A 6,287-nucleotide genomic window follows, 5' to 3' on the forward strand; every position below is an offset into this window, starting at 1 on the left:
CGTTGCAACAACAAAAACACCTTATATTTATGAAGCACTCTTACAATTTTCAAAACAGTTAAATACATGGTCTCATTTGAACGCCAAAAACCACCCTTTGAGGTAGTTGGAACAGGCGTTACTATTGCCAATTTTCAGCTAAATGAGCAAGCCAAGACTAGCATACAGGCTTCTGACTCTGGCCAATGAGCACTATTGCATCTCACTAGCCTCTGACAGGTTTAAACAATATTGCTGTAAATTCTTCCAGGAATTTATTTTAAAGTATTTGCATTTTCCATCTCTATCCACTCTTTAAGATGGGTAGCTGGCAGGCCTCTTTTAAGTTTTTTAAAAATTATTTTTAGTTGTAGATGGACGCAATACCTTTATTTATTTTTTTGTGGTGCTGAGGATCAAATCCAATGCCTCATAGGTGCTAGGCAAGCACTAGGCAAGCGCTCTGCCACTGAGCTAAGACCCCAGCCCTTTTGAGTTGTTTTTAAACCTCCTCTGAAACCAGGGGAAAACCTGAACAAACCCTTTAGATTTAAGTTGCTCTTAGTTACTTGATTTTCTAGACTTAACCCACTTCATATACTCTGAGCTATGTATTTTTTTCTAAGTATTAGTCATTTAGTTAACTAAAAGTTAACACCTCTGAGGTGTAGATTATAATGGTGACACATTATAATGTGACAGTTGATGAAGTTTGATCTAATAAATATTCCCAAATCCTATTTGGGGGAGGTGGATTTAAGTCTTACTCTCTAGTCTCCACATGCTTGGCTGCCTCATGAATAGATTCTTTCTGTTTTGCAAAATTCATTATTTCAGTATTGGGTGTACTCTGTTTCATGCAACTCCAAGCTCCACGGGATAAAAGCAATGTGGAGTTTTGTTATGTGTTTTAAACCATCTCTTGATCCCTTATTATTTTATCCATTTTGTAATCAGTTGCAGGACTTATATTTTTTTAGATATCTTCCAATGTCATTGCTTTTTTTTGGTTCTTTCTTCAGATTTGTTATTTCTTCCTTGTGTTCATCCACCACATCCCTTTTTTTGAAAAGACAGTTCTTTCCAATTTGTATTAGTTTACTCTTTCCTCTTCTATCCTATGTGTCTCCCCTACTTTAATCCTTGAAGATTTGGAGATTATAGTATATTGTAGTAAGGATTCAAAAAAGGATTCCCCTCTAGCTGACAAATCTTACCAACCGTGCACCCAGCTGTAGATAATGGGCAAGAAGTAGATGAAAAATTGAGAAAATCAAGGGAAATAGGCCCATCTAGTTGGAGCCAATGATTAGTTCTGACTGTCTACCTCCTATTCCCCTACTGTTATACTTCTCCTAAATTTATAATTTAAATTATAAATTGAAGCCACCTACCATTATTTCCCATTATTTGGCCTTTGTCCTCATCAACTAAACGTTATGTCACTGTAAAGGGGTTCCAGGTGGTCTCTCCAGAGGCAGAGGAGATCTCCACCTAGACCTTCCCTGCTCTTGACACATTGCAGAAAAGAATTTAAGGACGAGTCAGATTTTAGCAAAGAGGAAGATTTTTATTAGAAAGGGAGAGGTGGAGGTACACATTCTCAGAGCAGAATGAAGGTTATCTAGGCGTGGGCAGGGGAAGGTATCTGGGAACAGCACAAGTATGGCGATCCCAGGAGGTTTATGATGGTCTCATCTTCCAGGATCTTCAGGTTGACATTGCCTGTTTTATCTAGATGACATTTGAAATGTGTCTATGGTGTAGGTTTCTTAAAATGCACCTCCCTGTGTTTGATCTAATCTGAAAATACATTGTGTGTCTAACAGTGCTCTTGCATTTTAATTAAACTGAGGCAATTTTCATAGATGAGTGAATTTACAATAACTTTTAAATTTGTAGATTTCTTAGAAATTTGGGAGTGACAAGCCTGGGAGAAAAACTGGCCTGGGAGGAAACATATGAGGAACTTTAACACAAGGCTTTCAGATTGTTGTAATCTCCTTTTACTTCCTTTTATTTATTCTGTTTTCATTGAATTAACTGAAAAGGCAAGAGAAAGTTAGATACACCCTGAAAAGAAAGACAGGCAAATTGACTAGGGATTGAAATGTGACAAAATGATTAGGTTTAGGGCTTTTGTTAGGATATAGGGTGGAATTTGCAGTAGCATAAAACCTTGAAGTGGTACTTAGCCATGATCTAAAAGGAAAAACTCCTTTGTTGTGGTGCACACCTGTAATCCCTGCTACATAGTAGGCTGATGTAGGAGTATCACAGTTTAGGGCCAGCCTGGGCAACATAGCAAGACCCTATCTAAAAATTCAGAATGGAACAAAACAAATTTATAATCCAAAACAAACTAAAAAGGACTGGCAATGTAACTCAGTGATAATATCACTGGAGGAGTTCCCAGAGAGGGGTTCTGGTTTCAGAACATTTGGAATCCTTGACTTATGTGGCAAAAAGAAGAAAAAGGAAAAAAAAAAATTCCGCACCTACAGTTAGAGACAAAGACAGATTTCTTTGGGAAAGCAGATGCACATTCAAATAAGAATGCAGGCCATTTCCAAAACAAGAGATAGCAAATGGTTTGGGGCATTAATATTTGTAGAGGGAAATGTGCGGAGGTGCACACCTGTATTCTCAGTGACTTGGGAGGCTGAGGCAGGAGGATCACAAGTTCAAGGCTAGCCTCAGCAATTTAGTGAGAACCTGTCTCAAAATAAAAAATAAAAAGGGCTAAGGATGTGGCTCAGTGTTAAGTGCCCCTGGGTTCAATCTCCAGCAACCCCACCCCACAAATTTCCTTGTCTACACTGTTTCTTGATGATTTATTAAAATGTTAAACAAGATTATTACCCCATTATTAGCACTTTGTCATTTGTTCACAATCTTCATTACTTTGGTTATGTTGCCTTTGATGTGGAAATCTATCCAAGATTTCTAGAAAAGCCAAAAAGTTTTGCTGGCTGCTGGTTCCACCTTTTTATCTATTTGTACATTTGGAGAACGCTGGAAAACTGTTTTGGTACAGAGGCTATGTATGCATAAGTGTTCCATGATTCTCTCTGCTCTTAATTCATCCACTTTTTATTTTCTTATTGTACCACTTGCTGCACTTTTGAAATACTGAATTTACTCAGTTTACAAATTATGGTGTTATGAAATATACATTTGGCCTTCATGGCCATTTCCTAGCATAAGAATCATAATTTTCTTGGAATCATCAAAGTGATAGGTGTCTTTTTGTATTCTAAAGAATTACTAATGTCAGGCAGCCTGTAAGTAGCTCTAGGATGGGGGCTGGTTACCAGAAAGATCAAGGCAGAATTAGAAAATTGGGACTTCCAGCCCCACTTCCTAACCCCTGGGGAAAGGACTGGGATTGGAGGTTAGGTTGATCCCTAAAGGCCAATGATTTAGTCAACATGCCTATGTAATAACACCTTCATAAAACCCACAAAGGGCAGCGTTTGTTACTGAAGGTTGAGAATTGGGCCTTGGTTGTAATACCTAAGATTAGGACGATTACCCCAGTGTAGAAACTGAAGTACAACACATTCCCAGAGAGTAATTGGAGCAGGATTATTGCAAGGTGAGGGAAAGGCGGGGGTGGGGTGGGGTGGGGGGGCAGATTGACTAGGCACCAAAAGTGCACCAGAATGATTAGATCTTGGGGTTTTGTTAGGATGGGGTGGGAATTTGCAGTGGGAAACTTTGGAGTGGCAGGTAGCCAGGCCTTTTTGGGCCCAGGAACTTGCACAGTTCTGGCCCATTTGGAGAATGTTGTAGGCTTGCCTGTGTTGTGTGAATATTGAGGGTATGCATCTGCGTACCTGGGTAGTTTTGCACTTTGGGGCCTACTACCACTGGTGGAAGATCATGTAACAGTCAACTGATCCTCAGAACAGCTTCTGGACACATGGGACTGTGATGTGTGCCCATAAACCTATATGTCACGAGACATCCATGGGCTGTGTGTGTGAGCTATGTGCATCTTAGTGTATGAGAGGACTGGTCTGGCGTTGCACACTGACTGGGCTGTGAGATGCAAATGTGCCTTTTCTCTTACTCTACCTGAGATCCCACACAGCACCCGCCCTCCATCTTAGAAACTCATGTTTGTGTGCTGCGTGGTTTCTTCACAGTTTTCTCAGTTATTGGTACAGCCAGCTTCTTTGAACCCAGCTCATCTCGTCAGCCTTGCCAGCTGGCGATACCTATGGACAAGGGAGTTGAGGCCCCTATTTTGTGGACTATGTGGAACGGGGAGTGGCAGGACCTTTGGTGGTTCTGACCAGTCTGCCTACCTTCCTAAGATGGATTTCTTCCACAGCCTCACCCCACACAAGGGGGGCAGATTTATATCCTTATGGCCTTCATGATAGGTATTGAGTCCTCTGGGTCAATTGCTGGTCAAGGGTCCTTTTACAGCCGCCCATTTCTCATTTTCCCCTTCTCCCATTCCTGCTTATCTCTAGCTACCCACCTATGCTGACCAGTTTGGAGAGCTTCTGGATAGCTGAACAGCATATGTATGTCTTCATCTGTATCTTTACAATATCCTTTATAATAAATCACAAGTGTTTTCTGAATTCTGTGAGCTGTTCTAACAGTAATTGAACCCAAAGAGGTGAGTAGTGGGTCAGAAGCATAGTTAAAACAACCTGGGACTAACAATTGGCCTCTGCCGCAGTCTGGCTGGGCACAATTCAGGAGCCACTTGTCAAAAGAAACGAACTTTATTTTTAGAACCACACACCCAAACAAAACAGCTCCTCAGGAAAGCCTTCAGAGCCCAACTGCCACAACCGGCTTCCCACAAGCCTCTCCACCTCCCCCACTCCTCCTGCTCTTGAGGCCGATTGGCTGGGTCGCGTGGGCGGAGCCAAAAAAGTCCCCCAATGAGCAGCTCCATGGTCTGAAAGGGCGGGAGAAACAGCCCAATGAGCATCACCGCAGAGGAGCCAATCAGCTAGAAGTTGCTGGGGCCGCTGTGAGCCAATCATCAGCTGGCAGTCTGAAAGTTTGCTGGGGCCCCTTCGGCTGTGGCTCTCAACAGGCCTCCGAAGTGAGCCACAGCCCATGCAACTGAGCCCTTACCCAGAGGATCTGTTGCTATCTCTAGGTAGAATCTCAAGTGTCAGAACTGAATTGACACTAAGCTGGTGTCTACTGCTGCAGAAAAATTGCTTATTGGTGGGTGGGGGAACCTTCACACATTTGGTCATAGAGAACTTCTGTGTTGATTATGGAATAAGGAGAAGAGGGAGAAACTGAGTATGTTTTTCATCTGTATTGTCAGACATGTCTATCAAAGTTTAGATTAGTCTATTTCAGTCTAACACATATTTCTTTAAAGTATCAAGTCCAGTGCTAGATGGTAGGGGAAGAAAAAAAATGGATCTTTCCCCTTAGGAGCTTTGATACTAAATAGGAAGACAGAATGAAAAACAGTTTTTTGTTGTTGTTTGTCTGTTTTTTAAGGCTAAGGCTAAGATGGTTTTCATGAGTGAGTTATGCCATTAACAAAGACTAGACATGTCTTTCTACAATGTCAGAATTTATTGAATAACAATGAAATCACAAGCTACATCAATTTCTTCAGCTTTAATTTACTGAGTACTCTTGATTTCACTTGGTACCTAGGATCAGTACAACCATGAGTTCTTTTATCCCACTCCAATCTTAATTACTAGTATCCATAACAGTCAAGACACCCATCATAATTTACACAATGACATATAGGTTATAGAGTGACCAATAAAGGGTTATTGGCAGCCACAAGGCTTAAAGGGGCAGAAATGAAAGCAAAGACAGAGTGATGGAAAGGAGTCACTGAAAGTGATCAGACAAGGTTAACAAACCTAGCTGCAGAACTTGTTCAAGGCCCAGAACTTGTTCAAGCCAAGGTCTGGACAGCAGGCAGTTTCAAAGTGGGCTGCAAATTCTGGTAAAGATTAGATATTCCCATGTATTCATGTGCCTCTGACTTAATTCAATAAGATTTCAGTTGGTAATTTTTTATCAGTACCAATTAATTTATTTATTAGTTTGTGCATTGTGATCATGTGTGCATTTTTTTTTGTTTTTTTAAGCTCTGATTCAGTTGCCCAGAGAAGTTACCAAGTCCTTCTTCTGTAGCAATTGCACTCAAAATGGATTAGCTTATTACACTGCTACTTTACAGAATGGAATAACTCAGGGACAGGCACAACCAGAAAACTGCTGTTCTGTATGACATGGAGTAACTCAGCAAAGAAGAGCCTGCTCTTTGCAATGGTGAGGAATAAGGGTTCTAAAAA

The sequence above is a fragment of the Marmota marmota genome, unplaced genomic scaffold (assembly GCF_001458135.2).
Source record: "Marmota marmota marmota unplaced genomic scaffold, marMar, whole genome shotgun sequence".
Taxonomy (NCBI): Eukaryota; Metazoa; Chordata; class Mammalia; order Rodentia; family Sciuridae; genus Marmota; species Marmota marmota.